At 44.5% G+C, this 21,411-nt stretch overlaps 1 pseudogene; it reads right to left on the reverse strand.

The window, feature by feature from the left end:
• Window positions 1-1,046: 1,046 nt before the first annotated feature.
• On the reverse strand, window positions 1,047-21,251 carry LOC139648149 (pleckstrin homology domain-containing family A member 5-like; annotated as a pseudogene).
• Window positions 21,252-21,411: the final 160 nt, after the last annotated feature.

Genomic DNA, 21,411 nt, shown 5'->3' on the forward strand with positions numbered 1-21,411 from the left:
CAGGGGGCGGGGCGGCCCTGACGTTGGTATTTGGGCTTTCCACGTGTTTCCGAAATCACACAGCTTTGCTTTTACGAACGGAGCCAGTGTTTACTAGTAGGGCTGTGGTTCCCAAACTGGGGTCCGGGGACCTCTGGCGGTCCCCAGCAAAATCAAGATTAGTTAAATGACGTATCTAGTCCAAACCTATCGGTGTGGGGGTCCTCGACAAGAAAAATAATTACTATTTATTTATTATTTTATGTATCATTTATTTATATATTATTACAAGTTCTCATAACCATGCACGCATAAACACATGGAGCACATAATATATAATATAGGATATAATAGGATATAATATGATCCTCCATATACGCATGGTTTTAACATTTTGCCATTCTTTTATGAATACGAATATATTTCATGGACTGCAATGGCAATATTATAACAATATGGTTATAATAAAATACAACAATGTAATGTAATGTTTAGATTGCAGTAGCACAATAATGACCGCAAGATGGAGCCATAGCTTCAGCTTTAAACACGCTGTCTACTATCCAGGCCGTAAGGGCCAGTCAAATCTGATAAAATCTGAGCAGACGCCATGAACCCACGTTCATCTAACTGTACAGGAGACCTATTTTATATCATGAAATGTTTTGATTGAAAAGCATCTTTTTGATTCAATAGTTAATAATTCAAACAAAATGATTTATTGTCCCCTAATATTTGAAAGACCTGAATGCAAAGATCAATAATCTAGGAAAAGCAAAACTATTTCCCACAATGTCTCTTTTTCCATGCTGAGTCACAAATTATTTCATCCTCAATTAATGTCACTGTATTTTTTTCACTTTGAATACAACTCCCCCACACTCCTCATACTGCTGAACTCTTATGTGACTGACTGTACCCTCAGTGGTCTACTACAATTTTGATTATTTTCTATGAAATGTTTTTTTTTTGTTTTGTTTTGTTTTTTTCAAAGTATACCAAACAAAACACACAAACCACTCAGTAAGAACAGCAACATTTATTTAACATGATATAAAACAGATGGGATATGAACATTTGCATATCGAGTCTAGTATGTAACCATATGGATACATCCTCCCATCCTGCAGTGTACCATGTACAATATATACACAGTGAACCTCTGGTAATTACATTTTGTACACAAACAAAAAAAAACACAACACAATTCATCCTGGATCCACAAACTTCCTTATTGCTTTTTACATGTGCTATTCCTTTTTCAGTTCCAGGACCTTGAACCAACAAGTCATAAAATAGAACCAAACTCTGAAAAAAATTCCTTCTCAGTTTAAATATATCTCTCAGCAATAGAAAAAAACAGTATAGCATATCTGAAGCCAAAACATTCACATGTGTGTCGGCAACGATGCGACAGGGACTGCAAAAGATCGGATGTTTAAATAATTACAACCCAGAAAAAAAGAACAATTACAAATCTTATTAATCTGCAGCAATAAAGTGGCACCTCCTTGAATTATAAATGAACTATATTTCATATATACTCATCTTTTACATAAACAGTTCTTTACACTAAATGGCAAACTATGAATAGTAAGGTGGTGCTAATGACTGATGTGTGATAAAAACAGAATTTGGGTGAGTTAAAAAGGATTCAGCCAAACTAAAATGATGTGAAAACATGTTTTTAAAACCCTATTGAACAGGCGTTCCAATAAGAACGGAAAATTTGGCATGGCCTGTTGCAATGATAAAGGAAACGTCATGTCAGTGGACTGTGTATATACAGGCCTGTACGCTCACATCAGAGCTCAGTCCATTTGCTCATACACACACACACACACACACACACGCGCACACACACACACACACACACACACACACTTAAAAAGAACTTAAAAACCTTATAAATAATGAAAATGAACTTAAAAACCTTGTAAATAATGAAAATGGAACTGCAATGACAACAGTATCAAAGCCTTATTGTCTCGCTGCTGCCAAGTTGAGGAGAGCGATACGAGTGTGTGGCATCCCGGAGAGTGGCAATCACGGGGCAAAAGTCACAGAGGAAGTGTTGTTGGTGGCACAGGAGCATAAGATGTCAGTCACAGTGAGGCATTCAGAAGGTGGAGGTAAGGCCCCAGAGTGTGGTGTGGTAGGTCTCTCTCTCTCTCTCTCTCTCTCACTCTCTCTCTCTCTCTCTCTCTGTAGGCCTTGGCTTTGTGCTGATGTTCTTGGGGGAGTCTTCATGGCAGCTGGGCATCTTTATACCTCCACTGCCTTTTCCTTCACGTGTAAGTTTTCACTGAGGCCAGAGCCTGGGCTACAGAGAGAGGCAGAGATTCAATCAGGAGGGCAAAGGTCAAATAACACTCCACAACAGTCAATATATGAGAGGACACTAGATAGATACCTCGGGATTCCCATGCACTCTCCATTTCAAAGGCCCAAACTTTATCCAGACATTAACTTCATAACTGGATTAGAAGAATTTGGTCAGATAAATAGGTTATGCTAATATGGTTGGGCAATATAACTGTCATCTGGATCACTTTATGGATTATCCTTCACAAAAACAAATATCACAAAATATGAAATAATGGTGGGTCTACAGCTACATAGAATGCATAAATAGGACTGAACAGTTTTTCCCATACTTTTTCATAACGTTTCCTTTTTTGTCCAATTGCATTACTTTAAGACTTATCAAATTAATTTTCCATTTTTTCCAGACCTTTGTAAGAACCCTTGTCCCAGAGAGAAGTAATGAAATGGCATCAAAATATCAATCTCCTCATTCTCATGTATCTTTTCTCCCCCGAGACTAAAAATCCTGACACTGAGAATACTTATGCATTGTGAGTATAGACAAAACAGGTTGATGAAGACTCTTACTGGTGCTACTACACACACATGAAGTGAGACCCGTCAGTGAGCTGGGGGGGTGTGTTAGGAGATTGTGGATGGGGTGGGGATGAGGACGACAGGCTTTTCACTGCAACGATACAGAGGAACATATTGGACACACACACAGACACACATAAATACGAATGCAGACAAAATGGCAAAAACAAATTGTCAGTAGCTACTAAGCGACTAAATAGCCTAGCAGACTACACAAAAAATAATTACTGAGATTAATCAAATTAAGAGACTACTGAGACGACAGTGAGTAGGATTGTGATAAACGACTGACCACATGCACATAAATGGAAGTAGCAGCAGTTTGATGATACTGTGGATAAGCGGAGCCAACTAGACCCCACAAAAGAAAGTATTCCTTGAAAAAAAAAAAAGCCATCCTCTAGCTTTTGTTTTATCAAATGTATTGTTTTGATGCTATTTCACTGCCCCCCCTCCCTTCTTCTCTCTCTAGAGGTGTACCTGCTACCAGCTTGCTGCGTTTAGAGGCCTCTGCTGCCAGCTCATAGGAGATATTAATCATCTTCTCCTTCTCCTGTACCGTAGCCTCCTCCTCAGCCTCCTCCTCTGGGCTTAGAGCCATACTAGGAAGCACAGTCTGCATGCTGGGACCAAGCACACACACACACAATCATACATATACACGGACAATTTGGTCTGTGCAATAGATCTAACAAATTGTAAGCACAGCTTCGGCATACACACAATTACCCCAGGACAGACACAAAATATCTCTTTTAAATCAATTCCAGAGGGCTGACATTTAGAATGAAATGTCGCTGTAGTGGGGAGGGATGCACATGGAGTTTTCTGCACATCTGATCTGCATAAAAAGAGCAGGCAAGCATTGTGGCTCCTTTTAAGCTGTCTCTGGTGATGTCCTGCTACGTCCCCCAACTTACCCCTCTCCCCACCTCTCTTTAGTCCTTACGGAAATTATGTCATGCATGCTGTCCGCTGGGAAATATCAACACTGCCCACCTGCAAAGAATGCCCTTTCACAGAGGGATTCTTATCAAATATTGGGGGCTGACCATGCCTGTGATAAGGAGCCCAAGCGGTCACTTTATTGGTGCAGATAGGCCCTGGTGGTGTGTTTACCTGTTTTTGGCTATGAGGGCTTTGATGCGGTCCACTTTCCTCTGCTTGTCAGCCTCCTGCTCAGGACTCAGTGCCTCCTCTGGGTCTGACTCCACGTAACGCTCAGGAATCAGCACTTTCTCAGGCACAGAGAGCTACAGAGAAAGAGAGAAGTAGCCTGTCAAAGGCAAGGTGGCGCACAGAAACATGTAGAGGCTCTTTATCTGGCTAATATCCAAGGGGAGTAGCATGCATTTGCAAATTCATTTACCTATCAAATGAGAAACAAGTTTATATTATTCTCCTGTGCTGCTCAGTCTAGTCAACAACCCAGCCAGCCTTTCAGCTACCTCTGTTGCATGGGTGAGACATCCAGCCCAACTTTTCCTATATATGTGCCTAATAAGTGAGATAGGTACCCAGGGGTGTTGTACTGTGTATCAATAGTGGTAAAGCACCATGGTAATTTAATTTGAGAACCAGTTCAATAGCAGAATTTTTCAGAGCAGCATCATGTATCACAGTGCTTCACATCATATTTTCTAGCTTTCAACTATATAAAACAAAATGTATTATGTTAATTATTATGTTATTTCTAAGTTTTTTTTTTATTATTCTGCTTCAGTTTTGATACACATAGTTTATGCTGTCGTATCAAAACCATGATACTTACTCTGGTGTTGGTAACCATTTCAAAATTTTATGTACGTGGCAATACTAACAGCCACTTTTTCTGACCACTCTGTGTGAGTAAGACAGCCAGGCAGCTGCTGTGCCCTACCTCTCGGTCCATGTTGAAGTGTTCTGTCTGCGAAGCTTCTTTGAGACGAGCAATCTCCTCAGCGGGTGTCTCCTGCTCCCTCACCACCTCCTGCTGCCTCAGAGAGGCCTCCAGCTCCTGGATGTCACTGCTCATCACCTCATCTCTGCGCCTCATTTGGGACTACAAAACACACAAGACAGAAACACACACACAGAGTGGATTACACACACAATATCAGGATTTAGATTTCAGCCTGTTCAATTCATTGCTTCCTTAGTGTGTCAACATTATGAGCTCTGATGTATGCACTCCCCCATACCTGCATGCTGCGGAAGGGGTTTTCTTTAGTGAACGAGGGGCTGCGGGAGGGTGTGTTCTCCTGGCTGCCCAGGACACTGAGGCCTTTCTTCTTCTCCCTGAGCGCCCCCTGCTGGTGGCGGCGGATCCTCTCCAGCTGCTCCTCCACGCTCATCCTGGGTCGGCCGCTCTCTGCAGCACACAGCTGCTGCTCCACCGCACTGCGTGGACGCTCCTGTTAGCCGGAGAGGACGATCATGTGCACACATGCAGATCACAGAGGGACACAGAAACACAGGCAAACACACGCATGGATAGACTTAATGTTCACTCTCTCTGAACCAAAATGCACACACGCGCACACACATACAGAAATAACCTGACTGCTGTGCACTTACACGCTCTTGCTGGCACACATGGGTGCACCTAGAGAGACTGAGGGCCTGTTAATGCCTGAGAAGGAGAGGCTAATGATGTGAACTGAACTGGGGAGAAGTTGTTCACTCTCAGGTCTGTGCCATGCTGGAGGGGCTGGCAGATCTGGATCCTGTCCAGAGCCTGAGGAAAGGCAGCTCCCACTGGCCGGATTGTTCAGGAGGCTAGTATCCTAGGGCCTAAGCTGAACTCTACAGGCTTGTGACACAATCTCTTACCACCACAGGCTATGTGGCTAAAGTAGACCACAGCCTGCAGGCAGGGCTGTGTGTATGCCTGTGTTTGCCTCTATTAGGGCACCACCCTACAGTGTGGTGCCGTAATAACATGGTTAGTAGATTAAAGTTGTGAGTGTCTGGGGCTGGAAACTGTGTATAAATCAGGCTTGGCGTTTATTTGACTGCAGCCCTTTTGGGAGAGAATGAGTCACACCCTGGCCACAGTATGAGTGGCTTCCACTGCCACATGTCAGCTCTCAACAAACAGCCTGATAAACAAAACAGCCCATTAAGGGTGGAGTAAACGCTTCAGTCACTCTAGATATTCAAGTGGTGGCCACTTCACTGCTGCCCACATGGGACTCCTAATGAGCAGTGGCAGTAATAAGATGGCAAGCAGGGCATAGCAGGACAGACTTGAGTCAAAAAGTTTTTGTAAAGTATTCTTAACATTTGTTTTTACCTGCTTGGAGTAAGAGATGGGTGGCGTTTGCCACATAGGACAGTGACTGCCAGAAAGTTAAGCCTATTTTAAAGTCTGCAATTCTGTCATTGACAACTGCTGACACTATAGGATGTGGCAAAAATAATCCATCTGATACTCCAAAAGGTTAACACAAATGCTAAGAATTATTTGCAGTGACTATTAGGCCGAGGTCTACACCAGAGCAGTGAGGAGTGAAAGCTGGTACTCACCGTCCTGGGGTCAGGCTTCCTGCCCTTCCTCAGGGTAACATATGAAGCTATGGAGGAGGACTCAGGCATCGGGGACTTGGTCCTGGGCGGGACGATTCCCACTGGGTAGGACATCCCTGGGCAGGCAAGAGGGACAGGAGGTCAGTGTGCCATGGCACACAACTCACCTGTTTTTGTACTACATGTAACAGCTATTCAATCAGGAGTAATACATCTGTTTTACGACAGATACTGTTATGTGTACTAACGTTGCACAATACTAAAATACAACCAAAGTATATTGATAGAAAACCTTTAATCTGCCTCTGATACCAAAGATTCTAAAGCATCACAGTATCATTAGTATAAAAATTTCTAGTGCATATGGACAGCACCTTCGCTGTCTTAAATATATCGCCGTTTTTAATATATTTTGAGTGCTGCTACCCTAGGTTTTCCACTGCTTTGTCGTGACATTTTGACTGTAGCAGAGCACCCAGCCAGAACGGGCTACAAGAGGAGGTGCATCTGTTGCATATCTCAGCATTTATTTATTAACTCCAAACATCCAATGACAGTTATCAAGTAGTTTTTCAGTATTCTTTGGTGCAGTCTTCTAATACTTCTTGGTGTCATGATACTTGTAGAGTATTGTATATGTACCTTTGTTTCCGGAGGGATCTCTCTCAGACGTGTGTTCAGATCTGTCCTCCCCATTGCTCTCATCCACTTCAGCTACGGTGGTGAGCTCTGGTTCACTCTTATACAGCCTATAGTCTGGGCCCTGTGGAGGAGAGACACACAGATTCAGCACACAAGCAGTATGGCTTTGCTCTACAGTTATGACTGAAGAGTTTGGTTCCAAACTGAGATATCCAGCATTTGAAAAAAGTGAAATTTGTCTTACAGAATAGCTCAATAGTGAATAGTGGTTATTTTGTAAAAGATAACATAGAGGGAATAACTTGTCCTTGGTTGACAAAAACTTTTTCAGACTGGATCTTTTTAGAGATACTGACAGATAAATGGATATCGCAGTTTGGACTAGAACTCTCCACACCATTTCAGCTCAAATCACACCGCAATACAGCGAAATGAAAAAATAAGCAGCAAGCACACACATTCAAACTCAACTAACATGGCTTTGTAAGCAAGGACAGGGCACAACAAAAGCTGCTAGGAAACAGAATCAATCTCTAAAATAAACATACCTTTCAACATACAAAAAGGGAAAACAAGACGTTTCAGCACAAAAAAAGAGAAAACAGGACCTTTCGGAGCAAATAAATACAAAATAAAGTAATTTGCGGATGAGGCTTCATCAAACTAGCTGTTGAACAAAATGTATGATGGAGGTGCAACATCAACTAAATGTAGGGGTATAATCCAACCAAAAACAATCCAACAGACATGAGACGTCCATCAAAATGAAAGTGAAAACGATCACAGTGGGCGATGACGAGTGATGACAGAGCTGAGGGCGAGGTTGACCGTGGGGTCAGCAGGTCAACAGGCTTACGCTGTGCGTGCCATTCCTTTGATTGGCCTTCCTGTCCTCCGGCCTGTGGAGTGATGAAGGGCGCACGCCAGCATGGGAGGGCAGGGGGGGCACTGCGGGGGGGTTGGGCTCGTAGGACTGGGGTAGGGGCGGCCGTGGGGGTACCGAGTCCTCCTCCTGGGGATCATACAGGGCATGACAGGACAGGACAGGAGGCAAGGTGACACATGGCACCACCATGCCCGCTCAGGGCAACAGCCATCTGGTACAGGGTCGGCCCGCAGGCTGGGCAAACAGCCGATTAGCCAGGGACAGCTTCACAGCCTGCTACAAGGTGACTGACACATCCACTCAGATACCACCACACATACTGCACATGTGCAGGGCCGGCAGCTCTAACACAACGCGATCACCATCAAGACAACTAAAAGAGGTCTGGGTAACGAGAACTGTATGACCAACAGTATCTATACTGTCTTTTTGTTTTGTGAGTGATGCCTCACCTCGTTTTTGTGCTTGTTGGAGATGGGTTTGGATCCGTAGAAGTTTGTACCATCAGCATTCCTCTGGGCTTTGTGTTTACTGAGGGCTTCCATCACATCCTGGATCCTCCACAGCTCTTTCTGAATGTGAACATGCTGCTGGCTGGGAGGCTCTGTCTGGATGCACACAGATAAAAAGATATTATGCACACATCCACAAATCAACTCACACAGACTGCTGTTGAACATTTGATGTTGAGCTCCAGGGCTAACAATGTAAAGGGGTGAGCAAAAGGCAGAAGGTAAGATGAGGGAAGAAAATGAAAGACACAAGAAAGTGCAATAGTGAGAGGGGAGAGTAATGGATCTATTGAGCTGTGCAGTCATGCCTGGACCTGGACAAGCTCCTGTGTGAGAAAGGCATTAGGGCCATGGCAGCAGAGAGGAGAGATGAGGAGAGAGAGAGCAGAAGAAAGAGGGAGAGAGGGAGCGCAGCGGAACAAGAGAGAGAAAGAGAGAGCGAGACAAAAGGCCAGGTAATTATCCCCTCCCTCCTGATGACGGGTTTGTCTGTGTGTGAAGGGCACTCAGGTTGAGGCTGCCCAGGCTCCCTGCTGGCCCTCTGACTTCCCTCTCACTTCCCTCTCAGCCTGAATTAGCCTGGACTCTGACTCAGGCTCAACCAGGAATAAAAGTTAGAACACTTTCTCTTTCCATCTCTACACTTCTCTCATGTTGAATGGCAAGATAAAAGACTTAATTAAGCCTTCTCCTATCATGAATCATCAGTCACTCCCCATGTTGCCTTGATCTCTCTGTTACATCACTCTGCAATACAGTTAAAGCGTTAGAGCCAAGAAATTGACTCAAGTTCTTCCCAAATATGTGCCGACAAAAAAGGTTGACTGGATGTTCATGGGAATCTTCTGCATTTTCTGCTTACTTTGAAGCTCTATATGTACTTCAACCAAAGACAGACTATCATACCATGCCAGTGTTAGTGTTTGCAGGATCAAAGCTGTGCAGCTCTACTTCGAAGACTGATCCTACCTGAGGGCTTCCCAGGGCTTCTAGCTGCTCCAGCAGGTTGTTCTTGGCCAGAGTCACATCTCCTTCCAGCTTGTCATACTCACTCCATGACCGCTCCAACTCCTGGTGGGGGACAGAGAAACACTTACTGAATCGCATTGTCATATCAACATGCACCCCAGCTCTGGTTTCCCTAGCATGTCAGAAGAAAGAGAACTAGAGTGTCTGTGGTGTGGGTGTGTGTGTGTATGTGTGTGTGTGTCTCTCACAGTGGTGACTCTGGAGAGTTCTCTGCAGGTGCTGAGCAGGCCACTCTGCAGTACGTCTCTCTGCTGGATGACACTCTGCATGGCAGCCGGGTTATCAGAGCCAATCTCTATCTCCTGACTGGCTGACAGCAGTGCCGTCTCCAAGGTGTGCTGGAGAAACACACATTAAGTACACAACATTACACACACATACACACACACACACACACACACAGCATGAACGTGTAATATGTCATCATTACCACCTAGATAAGCTAACTTTAGTGACCGCACTAATAGATTATGTTAAATGTACATAGATAAACCCAAGCCATCCATGTATTTGCAGGGAACATCTAACTGATGATCAATACCATTTTACACTCTGTTGACAGTGGACATAGTAAATATGTTTAAGATGACATGGCTAAGCATCATAACAGGCAAACAAGAATACAATATAGATGTTAATTTTCAGTTTGTATTTTTCCTCTCTCTTCTTTTTGTGTGTGTGTTTTTATCATTTGTGCCCATAAACTAAACTCAAGCTATATTTGGCCTACCAACAATTTAAATGGAAGTGGTTTGGATGGGAATCAACAAGCAGGGAGGAGCATGTACCACACGAATGTGTTTTTTTTTTTTCCTTCTCATTTTTCCACTTAGCCCCACCTCTTTGTATATATCTAGAGCAGTGATTTTTGTAAGGTAAGTGCAATGGTGTTTGGTTACCTTCTCTCTGTGCAGCTGCTGAAGTTTGTCCTCCTGTGTCCCCACTACCTTTTCCTGCTCACACAACCTGCTAAGTTTGGCCTGAAGAGAACAAAATAAAGAGTCATGCCTCCACTGACCTTAGGATCAGATACCAGCTTACCTGTATCTTCAGCTCCTTGTAAGGGATCACAACAGAAGAAGCAGTATAAAGTATATAGTTGAATAGAGCATCATGTTATAAAAAAAAGTGAGTGCAACACTGGACTTACATCAATGTCCACCTCTTCCGGCCTGCACATGTAAGCATGCTCTCTGTAGTCCTCTGGACTCAACTGGGGAGAGAGACAGATAATGTCAGGACAGAGACACCAAATATGCACATACACATTAGAATCAGGAGATCTAATGCAGTGTCATGACAAGGCTCTCTCACAGAGCCAGGGGTTTTGTCCTTGGGTTGGAACTCATATTTCCACTGAATCAGACAAACTAAGTTAGCAAACCAACAGTCGGAGAGCAGCCAGACTAAACATAGGCTCTATTCTGATGGTTCTGGTGCCTCGCATTTCAACATCCACAATCATTTGTCTCCATCAGCACAATGTAGTGGTTTCATTGGCAGTGCAAGGGGAAGGCATGTAAAACAATCTTGCTTACTAAACTCCAGTATCAGGACATTGGCTGTGCCCAGCGGTTGTGTTGTTCTCCAGCACATGCTTTGCACAGCTAAGTGGTCCAAGGAATCTGCCTGTCTGGTAACTGTGGTCAACTTCAGTGTGTGTGTGTTTGTGTCTAGTAAAACTGCAATATTACTTAAAAATAATCCCAGATTGACAAACTAACCACAGACCTCCTTAGTGAATTTTAATATACCTTATAATGTTCAGAAAATTGATAAACAGGTCTTAGTTTAGTTACTTTAATCCAGGCCAAAATACTGACCTAAATAACACAGGCAGCTCTAATGACTGCTTTAGCATGGTGCTAATGTCAGACTGCACTGCAGTTGTATTTGAAAAACGGCCTAGTCTAAACTACTCTATACTCCTTTAGGCCTGCATAAATGTAGCTCCAGGTCACCAGGAAAACGCAGCCTTCTTTACTCGTATATTATATTCCTCTACTTATTTTTAAGAAATAAAAAGCGACACTGCTAAAAGCAGGGGAAGTTATTTCAACTGCATTGGATTCCATGTTTCCAGACAATGCATTCATGAAATAATGCTTCATCATTCACCCACTCTTCTAAATCTAAAAACATACTATAGGTTTGACACCCAAACCTGCACACAGACACACAAATTCTCTTCTGAACACCTTTTTTGCTCAGTTGAACTACACAGCACAGTTAAAGCAGGTGGGACCTGTGAACCAGGTGGCATTCCACACAGAACATGCAGGCTCTCCCACAGCTCAGGGAGCTTCAGTGTGGTGTGGCGTGGTGTGGACTAGTGACGTGGGGGAGGAGGGAGACAGACTTCTGGCAGCTGAACAGGTGGGAATGCAGCTGTTGCTGGGCTGGTATGCCAATGAGGTGGAGGGGTGGGGGTGGGTGGGGGGCAGCCGGCAGCACTTTTACACCTCCAGAGGCGGTGTCAAAAGTGGCAGAGTGATGTCACAGCAATCGTCACACGCAAGCTGGGCCCTCTTTATCCCCTCCATCAGCAGAATGACAAGAGGGAGTGGGGAGAGGAATGTAGACAGGTAAGAGTTAGAGAGAGTAGACCTAGAAAGCAGCTGTCTCTGTGTACCCAAAAACCTCCGTAGCATACTTATCAGCACAGAGTCCTACATCACAGAGTATGCTCAGGTCCGGTTTGTTTAATCTTAAACCCTTAAATCCTACTGTCTTAAGAGTCTTAATATCTGACTGACTGGAAAAGGACGCAAATAAACAAGGCAACACTGCGTGGCTCCAACTGAATTGTAGCTGGTGTCTGTATTGTAAGTTGGCACGGATATCTTCTTTAAGATGGTGGAATATTTAGGCCTCCCGATACTAAAACAGGGATGCTAAAAGTGAAAGTCAGCCTCCTCTATATTACGCCATTAAAAACAATCCCCTGCTGACTTTAGATAGGACACTTCATTTTTTCACAGAAAAAAAAACATAGTACTTGGATAATGAACTGAGCTGTGCTCTGCAGGAGGAGTGACAAGTCTGGCAACACAGAATTAAGTCACACCAATTAGAGTCCTCCTGCCAACTCCGGGTGGCTTGCCTAATGAGAAGGAAGGCATTCTGCACAGGGTTATGAAGAATCACACACTGCAACCTCCTCTAGTTAAGGCACAAGCGAAAACAGGAATAAAGACAAGTGGCTTCGCCTACTTCGACAATCTGCGTGCAATCATAGCTTTTGCTTGTGCTATTAATTTAGGCTAGTCCCACAGCTAGCTAGGCTACCTCCAAAGCTTGTGAGTGTTTTCTAAAAGAGCAGTAACCAGGGAATAAAGTGTATCCAGCCCGCACACACAAACCTGACAGTGAGGAAGGGATTTAACTGGACAGTGAAGCATACACATCATACTACTCTTTACAAGCCATGCCCACATCGGTATGACTTTCCACAAGAAGAGGAGACAAGTCAAAAGCAATGGATGAAGAGGTGTTGGCAATACAAACAATACAGGGAGATTGATCTTGAGATGCCATGAGGACTTGGACACCAGAGGAGGAGCATTGCAGAACGGACTAAAAACAACAGCAACTGGACAGTATGAGGAAGAGCAAAGCCTTTGGCTGGCCTTACTTGCTGGTAAAGTTGAGGCCTTGGGGCAGAGTTCTCAATCAAAGTGTGAGTCATGACGATTAATGGGTCATTTTCCTTCATCTAGTTCAATGTGGAGAGGAGCAATATGGCAAGTGTCAGTTTATAGCGGTGCTTCATTTAAGAGACAACACTTTCAATGTTGTTACACCTCACTTGCTCTCTCTCTCTCATAAAGCAGACTCAAACAAACACTTGCATCCAGAGTGGACAGGAATGGATATAGCAACAAAAAGCCCAAAGAGATGCTTACAAATAGGATCAGAAAGACATTCTACTATCAAGCTCTAAGACGATTACTAATCAGCAGTGGAAAGCTCCCTTTAGAGCCTGATGGATAATAATGGTGCAGATGTACCAAGCACTATCGCTTCTATGTGCGTAGAAGCACATGGTAAATGTTAAGCCTCTTCGAGTGAGGAGAAATATTACATATTTCTCAATGCTTACATAGGTCTGAGACTAGCTCTTTTACACATGAAAGACATATGGTAAAGTAAAAAAAAAAAAAAAGTCTCATCCCTGTAATTGTTATCAGAAAAGCACTTTTGTTAATGCCCTTGGGAACTCTGTTCAGCACAGCAAAGCACTTCACTACACTGCTGTTACACTGATGACTAGCTTACAGAATGAGATGATACCTGTTGGTGCAGCAGACAAATTTTCAGGTAAAAGTCAAACTAATGAATGATAACCTTGCTAGATATCAAACAGGAAAAACAAAAAAGCTTTCAACGGACAGTCTTGACCTCCAAAAGTCAAACAAGAACAGCAAAGCCTGAAATTAGTTCAGTTAATGACAGGAGTTAGACAGGGCCATGCATTACCCCACCTGGTTGTCCAAATACATGAGGTTCCTTTGGAGGTGATGGGAGAGAATGTCGTTCTAGCATCAGCAGCAGAGAGCAGAGGAGAGAAAAGGCAAGAGGAGAGTAAGGAAAAGGAGAGGAAGTCGTTCTCTCTCTCTCCCTCTCTTAAACACACACACACACACACACACACACACACACACACACCAGCATGCCATGCGCACATAAGATTAACCAGGCAGAGAAGAAGGCAGGACCAGTCAAGGTGAGGCAAACACGTCAGGTCTCAGACATACTGTGTAAGAGTGGACTATTGGACATGGAAGACTGGAGCTCCATAATTGCCAAAAAGACACTTTTGTGTGTGCACACCCATAATCCTGACCAGGCGCAGGCAAGAAAACAAAGCAAGGCAATGAAATCAAAATGATACCTGGATGCAGCATTAATGCTAGCAGTTTATTTAGCAATGTTTTGACCTCATATGACTGTATACTTAATGAAAATAAGTTGAAATGTTGCTGAATAAACCACTTAGGGATCGTTAATCCATTATACTACTTCACCAGACTACACAGTCAACTCAAGGCAATCATCTTTGGCTGTACTGCGTTGAACGGTTGGTACATGGTGACTTCATGGGTCATGGGTGATATTAAAAACTTAAATTGTAAAGAATAAAAAGAATAGTGTTAAAGTATTTACATGCTGCCAGTTAATGTTGTGACACTATAAATCCCTCAACCCCAAACATTCTCCACCTCAAGTCTAGTTGACCTACATCAGTAATGGTCAAATCTGTAGTCTGACGTCTTAGAGGAGACTTAAAAGGCAAAAATCCTGAATTAACATTTACGTACGCCAGTGCGCTAAGCCTCCTTAGATCGCCAATAGCTTTAAGTTGGACATTTCATTTCCGGCTAACATCTGTCTGGATTCTTCAGGAGAGTAAGATGCCTCAATCAACTGCCTGCCCGACTGTACTCACTAAAGAAATAGCTCAACTGTAATGAGCTAATGAATTCCATAAAGTCTGATGCAAGTTGTAAAAGAAGTCTACTTGTGTCACCGGACATATTAAGTGTTTTGGGAAAAGTTGACACCCAAAGTAGCTGATCCCCAAGTATGATGAATAGACAACTTCAAGCCAAAGCACAATCCTAGATGAGGAAAATGCCTTTTGTCAGCATAACTACCGCAGCGCCTTTCCTCCCCATATCTGCCATGTGTGAAATGACCCCAAAAAATTCCTTTGGATCGAGATGGATGACGGAAGCGGGTAAAGATGGCACGCACAACACACAAACACACACACGCCTGCAGGGGGACCTCTCGGGGCCTGACCTTTGGGCTGTTGCCATCGATGTTTAGTTGCATAAGCTGTGCTACAGTGTGCTCCCGGATACTGTTTAGCTCTGCCTGCTGCCGCCGCAGCTTTATCAGCAGCAGAGTCAGCTCCTCCGGCTGCATGGGAGGGAGGGAGGGAGGGAGGGAGGGAGAGACACACAGCCACAAGGAAACAAGGACACGCCGCAGGGGGAGTGGGAGAGGATAGGAGAGAACACACCAGGACAGGAGATTTAGTGGTACTGGGTTCCTCATAGGTGAACCGTTGCTGTATCGAGGTACTGAGTTCTCATGCAGCTCGGGGACAAAGGAATTATCCGAGGCAGCATGCACTTTCTACATGTCCACTCAAGACAGAGGAATAGTCTAGCATTTATTACAGCATCCATTTCACACTTTCCCAGCTCCACGAGGACATAGCACTGTGTACAGCTGTGACAGAAAAGCCTGATCTGGCTTAGGGAGTTGTGAGTGACAGGGTTTTTAAGTCTCCACTGATGTGTAGCGAGTCTAAGGAGCTCCTGAAGTGAACATATCCTAAATCCTACCGCTTGGAACATACATCTGAGTTCTGCCTAAATCTGTCACTAAAGATTCTGTCACAATGTCCTCTTGGAAGGAAATGAAGGACAGAAAGAGATTGTGGAGAAAAGGGAGGGGAGGGGGTGTTATTATGAAAATTGCCCTGTCTTTCAAAGAAGCCCAATTAGACTCGAATGGAAAAGTGTGCGGAACCCAAGCATGAAATTACAGGGTGGTGTATTACAGAAATCCATATGAGCATCTAAACCAAGGAGCAGCAATGGAGAGAGAGAGGGGGAGGGCTGGGAGGGGTGCTTACCGTTTTGCCTTGTAGAGACTGAGCAGTGATAGTCTGGACAGGGATCCCTGCAGGCATAGACCTCCTGTCAGGTGGGTAGGCATACTGCAGAACAGAGAGAATAAGAATCAAAATCTGCTTGTCTATAGATTAATCATTCTGAGTGAGCTTCCCAATAAGAATAACATTAAGGAGTTTGTCTGAACTCACCTTGGTGAGGTGTGGCCTGTGCCGCCTGTCAATGCTCATGTCCCCGCGGTAAATGGGAGAGGATACCTCAGAGCGGGCGCTGTTCATGTTGTAGGATCGGAGCGGAGAGTAGCCGCCGTACATGGACAAGGAGCCGTGGGAGGGCGAGGGGGGGATGGAGTGGCTCGGCGCAGCGTGCTCCGACAGGTTGATCATGGTCTTGGGGCTGGGCATGTTGCTGTAGAGCCCCGGCTGCCTGGTGTAGGCCTGTCTCTGCTGCCATTCGTACAGCTGCCACATGGTGTCGTCCCGCATGGAGCGGCGTTTGTCGGTCGGCAAGGGGCCCAGGGCCTGGTCGTACATCGAGGGGGACATGCTGCAGATGCTGTCCCGCTGTGCCATGCTATTCCTGGGCATGGTGCGGTAGCCATCACCATAGTGAGGAATAAAGGGTGTCCGGTGGCTTGGCATGTTCCTGGGCAGAGTCTGGTATGACATGATGCTGGGGAGGAGGAAAAAGCATAAAGCTTTATGATTAATAAGGAGCTTAAGAGATCATTCATATTCCCGTGGCTCACACAGACAACCTCTTTAACTGGAATCCCATTATAAAAAACACTTATTAATGGCCATTAAACACCAAGGGTTAGGGGTGTGGGAGGGGTGGGAGTAGAGCAGACTGCCACACATCACAAAGACAGATGAGTGGCAGAGATGCTCTGTTCAGGTGCAGGTTCAGGACAGATTATTTCTCACTAACCATGCATCCACACTCCAAGCAATTCGATTGACAAATCATCCTAAACATCTCAAAAACGCTACTTAGAGAATGGAACCATCATCGTTGGGGGTCAATGGTAAGCTCCGTAGTAATTTTATTTCTGTTCATTTTTGATTGATTCCTAATTAGCACTTATTGGCTAGCTATGTTCACTCATCAAAATAATGCAATGTTATGAAAAACAACACCAAAGCAGAGAATAAGACATGATTTTCCTGTTGAAAACTTTGTAGTTGCACGGGACCAGTACATAGATGTAATTGGAGCCTCTCACACCGCCCACAATCGGTCAAAATAGAGCAACCCATCAACAAAGTTTCTCGCAGCATGTAGAAGCAGTAACGTATGTGTGAACATTTCTGGTTTATGTGCTTGTGTGTGTGTAGTACATAAGACGGAGACAAGAACCCCCCACAGGACAAATTAGACTATTCCAGCAACAACAATGCTTTAAACGGCTCTACTTCCACAGCGGGTTCAAAGTCAGTGCAGCTGGCAACAAAAGAGCATCCTAGCAAGACTCCCTTACAGATCCTGGCCAGAACACTCATTGGTCTGTGAAACCCAGCAGCATTTAAAAAAGGCATGTAACCCCATGGAAATTGAGCATCACGCTAGAGGACATGCATATAATGCAACCACGGCAGGGAAGTGGGTTGGAGTAATGACAAACAGAGCCTGCTGAAACAGCTGAAAGGAGAGAGAAGGACAGAGGGGAGAGAGAGAGACAGACAGACAGACAGTGAGAGAGAGAGTAAGAAAGAGAAAAAGAGAGAGAGAGAGCAAGACAGAGCTTATTCTGACCCAATTAAAGTTTGTCTTGAGAGTCTCCTCTCTTCAGCAGGGTCAGCCATAGGCAGCAGCTCTTGCACACTGCACTGCTCAGCTACTGTTTACCCTCAAATCTGTTTACTGCTGTACACATTAAAGATTTAAAGATTCTGATGTGAAGCTCTGAGTGCATAAGCGCATGGTAGCAAATTTAGCAAACACTGCCATGTGTATGAACGTGGATATACATATGATATATGATGTTCTGTCGACGACTGAAGAAATTACCTTCTAGAAAATATTAATTTTGTTTTAGGTATACTCCTCACGTAATACTGAGGAGTATTTCTCTCCGGTCTTGCTATTCATGATAATATCACACAATTTGTACTGGGCAAAGTCAACACTATGGCCTGTGTGAATCTTCCAACTTTAAACTGCACAGTTTTACGATAGAAAAAGGGCTTATTAAGAGGTTTAGTGTTTCACAGTGTCTGCATGTGAATTTTGCTTTCTTAAGACACTGAGGTGCTTAAGGAGAATCCCTGCTGTCTCAAGAGGCAGGTGAATCAGCATTTCTCGATAATGCCAAGTTTATGTTCCCCCTTTTTGCTGTCGGAGGCTACGGGCTTCAAAGTAGGACAAGATTGGATTGTTCTGGAATAACTTCAGGACGCCTGGTGCTGGACCCTGTGGAGCAGACTGTCAGCCATTTGGCATGACTCCTCTGGTCACAGTGACTCGAATCCAAACAAGTTAGGGAACCGCAAGGGAGCTCCAGGTTTCTATGAATATTTGGATCAGCGACCACTCGCACAATATTCTTTACACCTGAAAGTATCTGCAATATGTGTTGAAGCCCCTGAAACTGCTTGTAGTACATGCAAGAGGCAGAAATTTAAAGTAAATGAGATAAAAAATAAACAACCACAGCTGAATCCAATAAGAGGGATTATATCTGTTTGACATTCTCTTAAGTTTGCTTTTCAAACTAATATTTCAGTCCATTTTTGTTAAAGGCCAGGGTGTCATTTTTATTGCCAGACAGAATCAAAAACGAGACCAATTTCACAATTGAAATAAACGCGAATATTAGAACATCAGAATATAGGTCAGCGTGACTGTGTGACATATCAGAATGTAGTTCTGTGTCACTGGGGCTGATTTCTCACTGGATACATTTTCTAAGACCTCAAAAACTGAATTCAACCAACCTCCTGGTGTCATCATCCTGGCCGCGTCCTCTTTGTGTGCGGACCCACTGCTCCAACTGCTGCATGGAGCTGGTCCTACTCAGGGTGCGCTCTGGCTCCTGGGTGGGGGGGAGGGGGGACTCCAATCGGGTCGGCTGGACTCTGTTCCCCGGCTCCGTTGACCTGGGGGCTGCGGTATGGGCCGTCCGTCTCTGCTGGAGTCCGTGGCGAGCTGATGTTGGCGGTGAGGGCTGCAGCCTGGGCTGGCTGCAGCTTGATGCTGTTGATCTTGGTGAGTGGACCGCTCGCGCTCTGCTCCATCCTTCTGGAAGCCATAGCGCTCGGCGTCCCACTGCTTTCCTCTCCTCCTCTGCCGTGGTGCCGGTGGGTGTGGTGGTGCGTTCCCGGTCCGCCTCACGGTTGCGTTCGTTGTTCTGAATTTCAGGTCGTGTCAGCGGCGGCCTGTGGTTGGCCACATGGTTGACCTCCTGCGGCCCCGCACTGCTCCACTTTCAGCCTGTCCAACCTGGAACAAAGACGGAGAGAAAGAGTGAGTAGGAGGAAGAGAAAAATCTAAGAACCTGCGTCAGCTAAAGATAACTAAGACATCAGCTCACCTGCGCAGTGAGGGAGGGAGGGATGATAACTACATTAGATAAGACTTATATAAGGCAGCTGTGATACTAATCAGTGTTTCTACAGATGCCATAGACCATGGATAAAATGTCTTTTCCAGACATTATATCAAGTATGAATAAGGACAGAGCCAATGCGCTAGCTGGAGCGTAACAAGCTTTGTGGGGGCAGGTCTGAGACAAAAGGAAAGTGGAGGGAAAACGGGTGGAGGTGTACAATGTTTCTTCCAGCTGCCAGAGCAGGCCAGGCGTGTAAAAAGGAAACCAGATATCTCCAATAAAACACTGCCTCTGTCGGGAGACGTCTCGAAAAGGTGGCGCTCAGACCTCGCAACCCCTTGCAGCTCCCCCTTGCCTCCCCTCTAGCAGAACTTCCCACAGCTCTGTAGTCCTGAGGGAGTTCTCTGGAGGAAATGGACACCACTACTCCATGGCCTTGGATGGACTCAAGGTTACAGCCTCAAAGATCAGCCAATTCCCCTGAGTGGCGAGGCTCCCTAAGTTAACAATAAGAGAGCAATACCAAAGGCTTGCCTTCCCAGTTTCCACTCGCAGCCTTTTAAATAACATTACGAGCCACGTGTAATGTCTTCTCCAGTGTTCTGTGGCTCCTCCAGCCCAGTAAAAACACACATTTAGCTCTCATGAAAGGCCTGTGTGCTTTACCTCATACTTGTTTGGGCAGATTTTACAAATGGTTGATTACACCTAGAGGGAATGGTCCTTAACAGCTTAAGTTTTGGGCTGTCTTGTTTTTCTTTAATACTATACATCAGCTAAGAAGATATTAAGGGTGGAATAACGAGTGGATGAAAACAGGAGACAAGATAGTGCTGGAGTCTTGGAGCAGCATAATATTGTCCCATTTAAATGGACTCTCTGGTGTATTTCAGACTCTATTGCTGTGTGTAATTAAAAAGCACTTTGCCATTACGCCTCTGCTCGCCCATGTAAAAGAGGGGCATTAGACAGGCAGGTTGCCAGGTGACAGACTTTTTTTTTTTTAAGAAAAGAAAAAAATAAATAAAACGCCCTCCATCCTGATGACTCATCCCACTGCCACAGTCGTGCAGCTGTGCAACATCCACCTGTACCACACATTCAGAGGGCATATGCCCAATGCACATGGCATTGTTGTGTATGTTACAGTGTGATAATAAATAAATGTAGTTACATAAGAGTAAAGAAAGAAACAGGCTTCTTCAACACTCCAGAGACCAGAAATGTCAACTGCGGTCGTTGAACTGTTACCAAACAACTTAACAGGCTTAACAGAGGGATTTAAAAAGCTCTTGCTTAAAGTACAATGGAAAAAAAAAAACTCAGGAAGGAGAAATGAAACAAGGAATGCCAAGTCATTACTGCTTGTTTTAAGAGCTGTCCCATTGAAAAGTTAAACAGCCTGCTGTTATCTCCCAACTTCAAATAAATCTAATAAGTCTCCACTAAAATGACTACATTACTGATACTAATACAAACCTTTTGACTGGGTCTGAGTGTACAAGTGCGGCATCTGTCATTACTTTCATCCAAGACTCCATCTCTTTGGCTGTGTCTGTGCAAAAGTAGTATGTCCGCATGTTGGGGTGTGTCGCCTGCTTTGACAGTGGACAGGATCAGGGACAGGAAGAGAGAGAGAGAAGGTTACCTGGAAGAGAGAGGAGAGAGCATTGACTCAACTGGGATTTATAGTACTTCAAGCCTGACTGGTGAGCCAAGGTTTGACTGCTTTTAAGTTCATCACTAAATAATAGG

The sequence above is a fragment of the Centroberyx affinis genome, unplaced genomic scaffold (assembly GCF_046629955.1).
Source record: "Centroberyx affinis isolate AG114_WGS23_722 - 3 ecotype Tasmania unplaced genomic scaffold, CSIRO-AGI_Caff_v1 ptg001163l_1, whole genome shotgun sequence".
Taxonomy (NCBI): domain Eukaryota; kingdom Metazoa; phylum Chordata; class Actinopteri; order Beryciformes; family Berycidae; genus Centroberyx; species Centroberyx affinis.